General features: G+C 34.0%; 1 long non-coding RNA gene across 4 annotated transcripts in view; it reads right to left on the bottom strand.

Moving 5' to 3' along the window:
• The window catches only part of LOC129534183 (uncharacterized), a 154,405-nt gene that overhangs the window by 102,562 nt on the left and 37,087 nt on the right, over nucleotides 1–14,756 (bottom strand). Inside the window, exon 1 of one of the 4 annotated variants that reach the window (XR_008680655.1) lies at nucleotides 6,078–6,174. The exons of the other annotated variants lie outside the window; for them this stretch is intronic. This is a non-coding gene — a long non-coding RNA (uncharacterized lncRNA). Of the gene's footprint in view, nucleotides 1–6,077; nucleotides 6,175–14,756 lie in introns of those variants that run through there. 4 annotated transcript variants of the gene reach the window in all.

The raw sequence follows: 14,756 nt of genomic DNA, 5'->3' as shown, positions 1-14,756 counted from the left end.
TGTAGCTGTACGATAAGAAGATGGTAAGAGACTTCTGAGCTGATGTCTGTTTTCTATGGAGGAATATTGTCCATCAGATCAAGTGTGTGGTTTGGTGATATTAAAATCTTAAATTTCTTTCTTGAAATTTTTGTCCGCATGATCTATCCTGATAGAAGTTTGTGAAATTCTTCTATTGATGATGGAATTGTAAATTTTCTTCATAATCTGTAAATATTTGTGTTATATACTTAAAAGCTATTTCCTAATACTACAGGCCTGCCTTCTTTTTTAGCACCATAAATTAGACAGTTTATCATATATTTTATACAATCAACCTATGTTTAGATATCCGATATTCTTTCCTACATCAGAGACTTTCATTATGAGATCATTTTCTTTTTTTTTTTTTTTTTTTTGAGACGGAGTCTTGCTTTGTCGCCCAGGCTGGAGTGCAGTGGCGCGATCTCGGCTCACTGCAAGCTCCACCTCCCGGGTTCACGCCATTCTCCTGCCTCAGCCTCCCGAGTAGCTGGGACTACAGGCGCCCACTACCACGCCCGGCTAATTTTTTGTATTTTTAGTAGAGACGGGGTTTCACCGTGTTAGCCAGGATGGTCTCGATCTCCTGACCTCGTGATCCGCCCGCCTCGGCCTCCCAAAGTGCTGGGATTACAGGCGTGAGCCACCGCGCCCGGCCGAGATCATTTTCTTTAATGCTGAAGTTTATTGTATGCGGGACCTAGTTTGTCTGCCAGCTCAGATTTGCTTGGTTCGTTTCCTTTCTGTCCTTTGCCTTTTGTTAAATTGAAAGACCCTGCCATATATCTGCTGCTTTCACCTAATCACCTGAGAGCTATGTCTATGTGAACCTTTCTGGGGAGAGAAACCAGGAGCATACAGTCATTTGATCAACATTCTTCTATAGGATTCTCCAGAATCTAGTGCAGAGGTCTGATTTGACATGATTCACGCTGTCTACATCTACTTCCTCCACTCTGGGCTCACTTATTGTGCTTTCTTTCATATTTGGCTTTTGGATTCTGGAAACTTTCCTCACTTTATGATTATACACACACACACACTTCACTACTATATACTTAGATAATGCATTTTCTTCAAGGACAGTTTTTCATAACAGCAAATGTGGACGATACGACTCTAAAGACAAATTATCTAACTTACATTATTCAATTTTCAAATTTTGACAATGCGAATATATTACTTCAATAATCAGGAATACCAAAAATAATTTCCAAAAAGAGAAACAAAATTATAGCATTATCAAATTATATCCAAAATAACATCTTATTCCTAATATACTTTGAATTTTAAATACTTATATTTGGCTCAAGAAAATCTTGGTCTCTCTAACAGTATAAAATAGATGGTTTTTGTAGTGAAACTTGATTTGTGAATACTTTGCACTTGCTAGATTTGAATTTAAAAATAGCTAATATAGAAATAAAATGTTTTCAAAATATAATGAATAACTAAATATACTTTTTCTAATATTAAATAATGTCCCCTAGTTAAATTGTTTCTTTATATATAAATTGTAATTTATCTCTATCTCATCTTTTAAGAAACTAATGTGAGAATATTCTACCACAATTATTCAAATCAATAATAAATATAATTTAGCATAGGCAAATGAGGTTAGAGATTATGAAGAGAAATTAATAACATATGCAGATGATACTTCATAATATAGCTTATCTGGGGAATATTTTAGATTAGAAGTTTTCATTGCTCTAGAGGTCCGTAACAGCATTAAAATACATTTCTTGATTATAAAGTAATTACATTTTTTTAGCACCATGGAAACACTTTACTGAAAATGTAGAAATGAGAGGGAATTAAAATGCTTATAACATGTACCCAAGTACTTCTGAATTACCAAAAGGCAATCACTGACTCCAAATAATCAACTGAAAAAAAACAGAAAATGTATGAATAATATTATAAGTAAATATAATTATTAGGATGATGGCTTTTATAAAAATAATTGTGTGAGAATACATATTTTATAATAATAAAAAGGTAATATGTACTAATATATTTCAAAGCCATATTTCACTAATAGATTGGAGATTTCTAGAGTAGAAATCAGGACTCTACATGCACCAAAGCAACTTGATGATTCCATGTGAAACAAAGTTGAAATTGACTGGTTGAGAATAATATTGTGTACACGGCTCTATACCTTGAGTTTAGGATTTTGAGTTTACATTTCCATCAGTGGGTGACCACTGAAAGGTTTTAAACAGAGAATGAATGTCTGCTTCAAAATGACCTCTGTGTCTATAGTATGGAAGCAAGGAGCACAGAACGGATAGTGATGAGCGAATGTAAGAATGCCAATTAAAAAGCTACTGCAGTAAGTGTTGGAGATTTCATGTATAACATGGTGACTATAGGTAATAATATTGTATTATTATTTATATTTATACTTTGCTAAGGGAGTTGATCTTGAATGTTCTCACCACAGAAAAAGATAATTATGTGATGTGATGGATGTGTTAATTAGCTTGACTGTGGTAATCATTTGGCAGTGTATATTTATGTATATGAAATCATCACATTGTATAGCTCGAGTACTTACAATTTTTATTTGTCAATCACACTTTAATCAAGGTGGTGGTGGGGGGTTTACTGCAAACTCTTTCATGCAGAATTCCAAGTAATTTATACAGATACTCTTCCTTCAAGAAGGTGGGGCATAACTCCCCACCCTTCATGGGTGGGATGTGCATAGTCACTTCTGAGTAGAGTGTGGAAAAGAGGGGAAAAGATGAGTACATTAACAATGAAGAAACCCAATGAACACCACGTGACCAAGATTAACAACAATAGTGATGCCTTATTTTGATAGCATGTGCTTTTGAAAGGTTGTGATGAGAAGAGCATTTTCCTTTTACACTCTTCTCCCCAGAAACCCACGGTTTCTGTTGAATCATTAGGAAAAATCAGATAAATCCCAATGTAAGTGATCTGACCAGTACTCCTGAAAACTCTCAAAGTTGTCAAAAATGAGTAAAGTTTGAGTAACTCTGATAGCCAAAGTGATTAAAAGGAATGACAAACTTGTAGAAGAGTTGATAAAGGAGTAAAGTGAGGAATGCTAGGGGCAGTGAAGAAAAATCTGGGGTGCTAGATGAAAGCCACAACTTTTAATTAACACCAATCTCAATTATTCTCTTGTCTTCTCTCACAATGCTCAGCCGCTCAGTGAGCTCAGAGCTGTCATGAAAGAGGCAGTATATTCCGTTTAAAGATGATTTGGGCAATGAATTTGAAAATAAAAAACTCACCAAGCTATTCTCATGAGAAATGCATAGACTGAAAACATAAATGCTGAATAAACATCAAGGTGAAAAGTGGGCATACAAAGAAGTCAATTAAGAGATTAGGCCAAATGATAAGCCAGAATTAAAAACATCTAATGAATCTGCCATGGAAAGACAGATTGGGAAATGGGAAGAATCTCCAAAATTATTAAAATATTCAAAATAGCTTAGAAACTACTAAAACTGAAAAAAAAAGAAAGGCTTGAATGAAGGGACATTGTGTTCTAACAAAAAGGTAGTTTGCTACCTTTTTTATTAGTTTGCTACCTATTTATTGCTATATAATAGCAATAAATTGATTGTGGATTTCTCTTTTACTGAAAATACTTCCTATTCAGCAATATAACCAGAATGTAGTATGCCTGTGGGTGAATAGTTTCTCTAATTTAGAACTTGGGATCTGCCCATGCCTAGCCCTAAAACCTAATTTATTAAAACTCTGACTTCAAGGATGATTCATACTTGGCTTGTTCTCAGCTCCTCAAATCTGCCCTGAGGCCTCTGCTCTGAAGTCTCTTCTGGGTACAGAAAAGTATCCTTCTGGGAGTCCTTCTCTTATTTTTCTCCTAAAATTTTATCAACAGAGAGAATTGTGGTTGAGTCTAAGTGCGTTCAATGACATTTGTGAATAAATTGCTTGACCGATTACACAACTTCCCTTCCGTCTTTGTTTTGTTCTCCTCAACCCCTTGTTATGTGGCCACTAAGATTTCTGGTATCTCATATAGGTAGAACACTTCTTTTTTCCATAGGAACTTGTAGTTCTCTGTTTCATTCAAATTAAGCCAATTCTCAACATTGCCAGATGATCTTTCAAGTTTAGTCAGTGATTCTCAGTCCTAGTTGCACATTAATAAAGATCTGGAAGACTTAAAAACACTGATGAAGTTACCCAGGCAACATCCCCATAAATTCTGATTTAATTATGTTGGGGTAGGGGCAAGGCATTTTTTTTTATTTAAAGAGCAGACAAGGCTTTACAATATACAGTTAGAATTGAAAACCACTGAGTTATAGGTGCTAGTAGAATAGAGGCAGTAATTCTTGGCTTTCTGTACTGTCATTTAATCTCTGCTGTTTCCCTACCAGGCTTTCCTTAACTCAACCTCCCCAGCCCTTATTGACTCCAGTAACATTTCTTCAGAATTTCTACCTCAGACCCAAATATTTGTCTTCCATTTTTGGTTCTACACTCCTACAACTTTCTCTTCTAGGAGCAGATGCACTAAATCTGGTGCCCATTGACGTGAAAGGAGTAGTATGATGAACAGGACAAGACTGTGAAGCCTAGCAAGTATCTTGAATGCATCAGTACATTTTCCACATCTCTCTCTAAATAGAGGAAAGATCTCATTGCCTTAAGAATTTATATTTATGTGCCAATTTCAGGATGGTGTTTCTTAAATTTTCCTAATCTATTGAACACATATATTGTAATATGCACCTAGCTTCCCATTATACATACAGTTTAAAAGAATGCATCCTCTCAATTTCAATCTCAAGAGTAATCAACATAATTTACTTCTGACTTTAAAGTTGTATACCAAGAACCATGAGGGCTCCCGTTAGGTCATTCTCCAAATGCTTGTGTAACAACTCTAACATCTTAGTCATTATGGTATATTGTACTGTTGGCTTTCCTCAATGATGATTTAATCAGAGGAGCAGTTGGATATTGTATCTGAGATTCAGAATTTCTGATGATGGATCTCCAAGTATAGCCTGAGTATTACTGGGTTTCTTTGAGTCAGCTATGCTCTCATTCAGTCCCTGCCTGGATGCCATCTCCTGCCATGCTGCCAGCAAGGGGAAATACAAGTAAGACCAAGTTTCAAATGTGTGAAGAGTAATGTGAAGAAAATTACAGTTTCTTGAGCAGATAGGAAGAACCAAACTCAAGTTGTGTGTGGAAGGAAGAGCATTACATGATATATCCTACAACAAAACGTTCTAAATTATTTTTAAATATCTCTAACAGTGGTGATATATCTACTAATGCTCATAGAAAAATGCCCAGATGGTTACTTCCAGGGCCTCTTTGTTTAGAAGGTGTGCCTTTCCTTCATGGTATTTATATGTCATCAAGCTCCAACTTCCTACCTCCTTTTTAGAGCTATTTGAAAAGTGTGTTGTCCACAGGCAAAGACAGAGTTAGATGATGGAGAGAGATGGGACGAAAAGATAATGGGGTTTCAGGCCTCTCTGGACGACCAATGAGAAACTCTTATGGGTTGTGTTAGTCCTGTTTCTCCTTCTCTACTCTACACTAATGACAGCAGTGATCAGCTCTGGGGAAAATATTTAAAGATTTTCCTTAAGATCAACCTTTCTCAACAGGAGAGGAATGAAGTATTGTAAGTGTTTAAAACATAATATTTTCCCTGTCATGATTAGTCATGCCATTCAAAACTTTTGAAGGTTCTTAAATTGGCAAATGGCATGATGAAAATAATGTTTGAGGAAGACAACATCTTCACAGCAAACACTTATGTCACTGACTGATTGCAACCGGAGGGAGGACAAGTAGTTAAAAAACTGTAACTGCAGCTTAAGTACAAGATGATTAAGTAAAATTAATAGTTTAGGGTTTGAATACATATGAGAGAGAATTTGACTTTGAGAGATAGTACATAGAGGAAGAAAATCTTATAAAAACAAACAAATAAAATAACTTCCAGATTTAAAATGATATCTACATGGAGGAAAAAAAGAAAGGAATCAAAATAACTTCAGTGTGTCTAGACTTACAAGTGATACCATGGTGGTGGATATAATTATCACAAAGCAGTCCTAACCACTGTTTCTCTGAGTAGCTTTGACAGTTCTGTCTCACAGTTGGCACTCAGCTTCCATGACTACAACACCCATAAGCCTTCTCTCTGCATCTAAATATTCCATCTGGTACACTAAAACTGGATGACATACAAATGTATATACTTCAAATGAATGAAAGATATCTCACTAAGAGAAAGCTATGGGATTATTTTTCTCTCTTTTCTTACATTTAAGCTCAATTAAGAAGCAATTTTTCCCCTTCTGAGTCATGGTCTTTCATCTTCTCTTCTTCACAGGTATATTGTTGTATTTTTCTCCTTCATACTAAGATGATGGTACAGAATACTGATGAGATAATGCTTACTTTAAAACTGCTCATTTCTTTGAGCACGAAAAACCTGATCTGCATTTTAACAGATGTTCCACTGGTCTGACTTCAGCCTTATGGGGGTTATAGGTAGTCCCACAGCGAAAGGAAGAAAATAAAGATTTCACACTCTAGGTTCTTCTGGATTGGCAAAGGAGGAGTTGGAAAACAAACTACTGTACATCAAAAGCAACTGCTGGAGGCTATAGGATTTGTATATTATTCCCAAATTATTTTATCTCTATAACAATAGGTCCAATTCTCAGGACAATTACTGTTCAACAAATACTTTTTTGAGGAGTGGAGAAGAAAGGAAAATACATTATATATGGGAACAGGATTGGTCTTTATTTCATTTTTTTAGAAATGTGCAGATAACTAGTGGGACAACACCCATATTAAAATAATAGTGGCATGCCCCAGTATGAGAAATTCTGCAGCTCTTTTGAAATTGGAAATTTTTTCTTCAGTGGGCCTCTATTATTTTCAGAATTTGAATCAAATTGATGCAGAAGGGTAGTTTTATAACAGTCTCACATTAGAAACTTCCAAAATATATATAGATTATTTCACTGGTGTGATATGATTTGCAAACATCTATCGCTTTTGTTGAATTTAAAATATGTTTACAATTGAAAAGAGAATGTATAATTTCCAAAGAAATTAGCATTTGCCTAACTGTTATGATTCAAACATTTTGATAGCAATGGCCATTTTACTGTCTGAAATCTTTCTGGTATCCCCAAGAACTGACAGAAAAAGCATAAATAGTAGGTTTGTGTTGGTTCTGCTGTGAGAAACCCACTAGAGGAAACAGAGTGAGACAGCCTGTCCTGATCTAAGGAAGCAGTGATTAGACAACAAAGTGAGATCCAGTTACAGGCAAGAGCTGAGTAGACAAAAACAGATGTGGTGGTAATTAACATCAGCCACTAATATGTCTGTACACTTGCTGTTTTAGGAGCTCTCCTATTAAGATGTGAGATCCAGAAATAAGGGATAATGGATCACTATTTTTTTAAATTCCTTACAGCCCCTAACATATTATATTCAGCTTGAAACACTCACATAAGTAATTAATTGAATAAAATTTACCAACTCACTCTTGATTAGACATAATTATATCCACCCATCATCCTCAGCATACTGCATGTGTCCAAACATGCACTCGCACGCGCGCACACACACACACACACACACACACACACAGACCGACACATTTGGGTGAACTTAGCCTTGGATGGGGGAAGGAAGATATGATAGAGGACATAGGCATCAGTTATCTAGGAATGTAGCCAAGACATACAGGGCCCAGAGCACCTCGAAGATACTAATTGCAGTTTGGCATGCTTCACATGCTTCACAACTATTCCCTGAGTCATTTATACTTTTGGAAACTTTAGATAGAAAATTGTAATAATGTAATTTGTTTATATATTTCCAAACGATAGCAATGAGAAGTATGGTGCATATCTATCTATATATATAAAAATATGTAAAATTTCAGTTCATTTATTTATCCAACAAGTACTATATGCATACTATTTATGAGGCACTGAAGAAACAAAAATGAATAAGATGTTGCCCCTTACACCAAAATACTTTAAGTAGAAGTAAATAGGAATTTGAAATATGGACTTAATCTAGTCTTGAAGAATTATTTTTCTTCAAATGTGGATACATATAGCCTTATAATTTTTTATAATGTGCCTCTCATCACTTTTAATTAAGCATCGAGCTTGCAGGTGTCAATTTAAATGGTGAATGTTGCCATAGTAGAGCATATCTATGAAGGGGAAAATTACCCTGAAAAAATTTCTCCATGTTGCTATTGACATTCTATGATAACTCTGAAGTCTCATATATCCCTGATAATATTTCATCACAGTATGGAACAATAGACTCTCATACCTAGAAGGAAATCAGAAAATAATTGATTCAATTTACTCATTTCACAGAAGAAAAAACTTAGATTCAGAAGGTTATATTCGCTGGCCAAGAGCAAGAAGTTGTTAGTGGCATGGTTAAAAGTAATGACCCATTCTTCACACACAAAGTTACATATGATTTAAATCTCACAGTCATTTCTAAAAGAGTGAATGACACAGAATTAAATTAAAGGCATAATATGATTATGCTCATTAATACAAATGGATTCCACTTTTATTGAATGTCAAAACATCAATGCTTTTCTTTTCTGAGTTTGCAGCCTAAATCAAACCAGAAACAATTAAATTGACTTAAAATATTTCACGAAAGATTAATTATAAACATGTTTATTTGATATTTTCTCTTACAAATTTTATATTTCTATTTCTGGCAATATAAGCTTGTGATAAAACAAAGACATAAAGGTCACTAATAGAAACCCAGTGACCCTAGGAAAAATTAAATCATAACATAGATAGTACATTAGATGAAGACATTACATGAAAATTAATATGACATTTTATTTGTTTAGTACTATAGTATCAATTAGGTGCTAGAGATGACATTAAGCGTGTTAAAAATATTATCACATTAGACCTACAACAAAAACTGAATTCCAATATAGACTTAAAAACAAGGAGGTCTGTACATATAATTAATCTGTACCTTAAACAACAATATTACTCTTATTGAAAATATAAGTTAGAAATAAAACAATAAATGAGGGGAGGGTAAAGCTATTACATTCTAGAAAAGAGTTGAGCCCTCCTTTTCCCACCCACAAAATGAATATTTTGGTCTTGATGAGCCCTATAAAATGCATATGCAGAGTATGGAACAGCAGGAGAGCTCCTGTCTGGTGGGTGGGTATGACTCTACAGTAGCAGGACACACACACACACACACACACACACACACACACACACATAATGCATTATTTATTAGGCTTTCCTTTTTGTGCCCTTTATGCATTAACATGATCAAATTCACTCCCCTAAGTTCTCATTCTGTATTTATTGTGCAAACAGCTACAAACAGGACGATCTGTTCAGGAAATGAAAATATTTATAATTTGGATATGTAATCTTATACAAATAAACTAGCACTTTATGCATTATTATTTCATTTTCCATTATTTGATTCCTTAGAAAAATATTTTTTGACTTTTGACTGTCTAGGAACTCTCAGATGTCAGTGACATGGAAATGAAGATATGTGTCTGCCTATACACAAAGTAGGCTTACCTAACAGGAGAGGCAGGCAAGGCTAACAACAAATAAACTAATAACAAAAGAAGTTGATTGTTGTAGGAAAATTATATATGGAATGCAGTTTGGCACACAGGAAGTAGTCCAAAGTCATGGAATCATTTGCACTAGAGCTACTATTTGAGCTGAGTCTGGAAGAATTTAACACAGTTTGTCAGGAGAACACTTAGGAAAGATATTTCAGTTAGAGAAAAGAGTTTGTGTGAAGGAATGAATGCTTGAGTTAGCAGAAACTACAAATATTTGAATTTTCTCAGAGGATCTCTTGTGATTTGATAAGCATTTTAGGTCCTGTGTAACTTATTACATTTGGCTATAGCAACCAAATTATGTTTTTGGACCTTAAAGCAATAATTTAGCCCCTAAACCATCAGGGCCACCAGCAGAACTACATCCTGTGAGGCTGGGCTTGGACATCAGCTGGTGCCTAAAGATAAATCTAGTCTTGGTTTCTTCCTAACTGCTGCAAACACCGCTTTTAACTTACTGATAGATAAATAGAGGCACTCTCTTAAAAGAAGAATTATACCCTTCTATCAAAATTGTCTACTAAAAACATATTGACCAAAACAACCAAGACTAACTTTTACTTTTATATATTTTTGGCAAGAAAGACAATAATGATATATTAGGCTTTTATTCAAACTATTTAACCTCTCTCTCTCTCTCTCTCTCTCTCACACACACACACACACACACACACACACACATATACACACACAAACACACTTCCCAGGTTACATTGATAACTTCCAGGGTTTATCGGGTGTTGCTTTGTTCATTTATTCATGAAAACAGAAATGCCCATAGGCAATAGTATGTAGTGGTTGTGAAGGGGAAAGCACAAAGAAGAAATTTTGGCCCAGCTTTCATGACACGTGGCTAGGATTAGTACATACGTGGCTTCATTTTATACTCTAGTGAATCCTAGATAGAGCCAGAGAGTAGACTACATGAATCATGAATGTCAGCCTGTCTTTTTTTTTTTTTTTTGGCATTACACCATGAAATATTGGCATAATAATTTTATAATATAAATTTAAAACTAATTTTACTAGTAGAAAATAACCACCACTTTAACATTTGGATGCAAAATAAATAATTATATGAGTAGAAATAACAGGGTTATCAAACTTACCATGATCAGCTATTTCCAAGTAATTCTGTTGAAATCCATTTGCTACATGTTTATTCATTTTGTCACCTGCTCTTACTTTAAAGCAGCTGCCAAAGGTTTAAGAAAAGCTAAGCTAAGAAAATATTAAAATTGAGAAAACTTTATCCATTTTTTTTCCTAGAAACTATTGGGAAGACCCTTGTATGAATTAATTCACTTTGCTCAACCTAGCAGAATGCTAGTGTTATTAGTGTCCCAATATTAGAAATTTGTTATTTTATGTCTATAGTATTATATTAAAATTACTTTTCAATATCATTAATTAAAACTTTTACTGATACTAATCACAATTCCTCATATATTTTTGTTTAAACAAAATTTTCAGTAAATATTTAGAAATATGTTATGCTTCCATTTCTGGAGTGGATCACAGAAATTATGCTTATGTTTCTTAAATAAATGGAATTACATTAAGCCTTATTCAAACGTCATGCTATAAGCAATGCCATTTACATAACTAGGTTCTTTTAGGACAATAACAACGAAAAAGTTTTAATCATCAATCAAACTCCATCCAATCTTGCTGATACGTATGTAAGCAACCACATTTAACATGGTCATGGAAAGTATATATGGCTCCACTCACATACACATTGAATAGAAGATATTTTGTGATACCTTCTCAATTTCTTCTTATTCCTTTTAGAGGAACCAATTTGGAATATAACATTATTTGCAAATAAATATATCTAATATAGTCTTCTGAATTTACTCTATTATTTCCTTCTCTCCCAAATTATTACAGAGTCTCAGTGAGGTACAAGAAATGCAGAGTGGCTTTTTTCATGAAACTTACAAACTGGGAGGGAAAATGGATCTCAGACAATTAAGAATTTATTATTATACTTATGAAAACAAATGTATAAAGGAATTGCAACAAAGCAAAATAATACTGAGGGTTTCAGTCAAAGGAATCATAATGAAGCTTAATCAATTTAAATCAAAAATAGTTTCTGGACTTTGCCTTTATGCCTATTTCTTTATAGCTTAATTATCAGGTTTATTTACAGCAAACTCGTGTTTCCTGGCAAATCTATTGGATACAATTTAATTTACAAATAAAGAGTTTAAAGCATACTTTTTTTCAGATTTAACGTGTATATATGTTGTATATGAATACAAACACACACACACATATATTCACAATGGTAAGACAAAATTATACGTCTTGCTTTTCCCCCACATTTTTCTTAGATTTCCTGTCAAAACCTTTCACAAGTTTTGGTAGCATAAAAACTTGTCATGGAAAAAAATTATTTCATTTATTGTCAAGATAGGGTTAAACAACATCATATTCATTAAAGAAAATGAAGAAGCACTTCATTCATATTTCTGACTAAAAGACATAGGATCAGCTAGATCATTTTTTAACATTTATGCTATTTTCACCCAGTAACTCTAAGTTTTCAGAGAGGCTATGTGATTAAAAAATGGTTTAAATCAGTTTGTTATTTTAAATTGATTTTTTCGTTAAAAACATTTTAAAATGGAATCTGACTAGATTCACCCGGAAAAGTCTATTGAAGGCTTAATATGTGAGAATAATAATAATAATTTTAAAATGTGAGTGGTAATATCATTGACTTTTTTTGTCTTCGTGCTAAGCATTTGTGTACATAATTGTCTTCCCTTTGCTATCCTGTTACAGCCATACTTTTATCTTTACTATTTTGGTGATAACGAAATTGTACTTCAGATCATCCAAATGAGTTGACTAAGCCGTGCAGGTCATAGAAATCAGAATCGGGATATGACCTAAAATCCACATCTTTTAACATTTTATTATGTTATGCTACACAGTTATATTTTAAAACATTGGAGAAATGTATATGTACATATACATATTTTATTTCAATAATAGGAAAGCTACTAATTAAGGCACAGATGTGCTACTGGTAAATTACTAGAGACATTATTTATATCACATGATGTAAGATGTGTGTAATCAATAGCATTAAAAAAGCAAGGGCATATTGGGTTTTTTTCGTTTTTTTTTTTTTTTTTTTTTTTTGAGACGGAGTCTCGCTGTGTCGCCCAGGCTGGAGTGCAGTAGTGCGATATCCACTCACTGCAAGCTCTGCCTCCCGGGTTCACGCCATTCTCCTGCCTCAGCCTCCTGAGTAGCTGGGACTGCAGGAGCCTGCCATCACGCCTGGCTAATTTTTTTTTTTGTATTTTTAGTAGAGATGGGGTTTCACCATGTTAGCAAGGATGGTCTCTGTCTCCTGACCTCGTGATCCGCCCGCCTCGGCCTTCCAAAGCACAGGGATTACAGGCGTGAGCTACCGCGCCCGGCCACATGGGTTAAATTGAGGGAATGAGAATGAGATGCTACTAATAGAAACAGCGAGAAAAATGTTTTAAAGAAAAATTAATTTTCAAGGTTTAAAGTAAAAAAAAAAAAAAATCTCAGTAAGTAGATCAGAGGTACCAAGAGAGATTACTTGTGGGGAAAAGTAGATTTAAAAAATATATATATGAAGTGTGTTTTTGGTTGTCAGGGTTTGAAAAAGGAGACTCACAGAAATGTTGAGTGAATGAAATTAGAATGGTGAATCTCAGGAACAATGTGGGAAAATTAAACAAACAAACAAACAAAAGCTTCCAGGAATGAGTGTAGATACGTAAACGTATTTTAGAAATAGGAACATGAAGAAAAGAACAGGGCACACAACAAGCTAGCAAAACGCCCTTCATTTTGCAGTAGTGTGTGCTCATCTCTCCAATTGTCCCCACAAGTACTTCAGAAAGTGACTATAATTCATGTTTCTTGAGCTGGAAGTTGAGCCAGCTTCCATTTGTATACAGTTGCATTTCATTAAAAGTACTTTGGTTATTTAATACGATGTACTTTAAGGTATATTGCCTGATCTTTAATAGATTACAAACATGAGACAGAAACTTGACCCTCTAGACCTGGGAGTTACACACTGCATTATCCATAATCTGAGAAGATTTTTCTTTGCTTTGCTTCTCTATCTGAAGGGAAAAAAAAAATCAAAATAGTCTAAGGTTGCCTAGGTCTGGGAGTAGAAAGATGGGAAGTTGGGGAGTGATTCCTATTTGGTAAAATGTTTCTGTTTGAGGTGATGAAAATCTAAGACTATGGTGATGATCACACAACTTGATAGATAAACTAAAAACCATTGAATTATAAACTTTGAGTAAATTTTATAGTATGCAAATTATATCTCAATAAAGCTGTAAAAATAAGAAAAGAAAAAGAAGCAACTCTAAATGTTTCAGGTCAAATGGTAATGAATTGAAAACTTAAAATATTCACTTGTTGGTGAGTGAATTTGCTTTTTTAAAAGCTGCCTAAGCTCATGACTCTAGGGAGAGCATAATTAATGTTAATGGAGAAACCTCCTAGAAAATACAGCTCTCATTTCTCGAAAAGCTCTTTAGTGTTTCTTCTCTGCTATCAACTGGTCTTGAAATAATTGTCTCAAAATATAACTATAATCTACTTTCATGTAATTTTCTCTTAGCATGACATAAAAATGAAAAGTAAAGGAGTAACAGGGAAATTTTCCAATATGATTACAGTTAACCTAATATTATGGATTTGGGTTTTCTGATTGACTTTTCACCTCAATTAATTGTTTTCATAAATGTTTCATAAAGAAGTTTTAAAATATTTCTCCTCATTCAATATATATTAGACTGGCAGTCTTGTATATAAAGTAAGAAACCTATTCTCTTCCATCATGGTGTTTATGAAATAGAAAAAGGTTTAAAAAAGGTAAATATTTGAGTAATTAAATGATTCAATATAGCATTTGTTATCTAAATATAGTCTTTAAACATATATAATTTTATCTCCCAGTTTCACCTATTGATTTTAAATATGAATTTTTGGTACACACACATATATGTATGTAGAAACACACACATACAACTGGTAATAT

The sequence above is a fragment of the Gorilla gorilla genome, chromosome 5 (genome assembly GCF_029281585.2).
Source record: "Gorilla gorilla gorilla isolate KB3781 chromosome 5, NHGRI_mGorGor1-v2.1_pri, whole genome shotgun sequence".
Taxonomy (NCBI): Eukaryota; Metazoa; Chordata; class Mammalia; order Primates; family Hominidae; genus Gorilla; species Gorilla gorilla.
The sequence above is the reverse complement of the archived record's forward strand: the minus strand, read 5'-3'. Positions and strand labels throughout refer to the sequence as shown.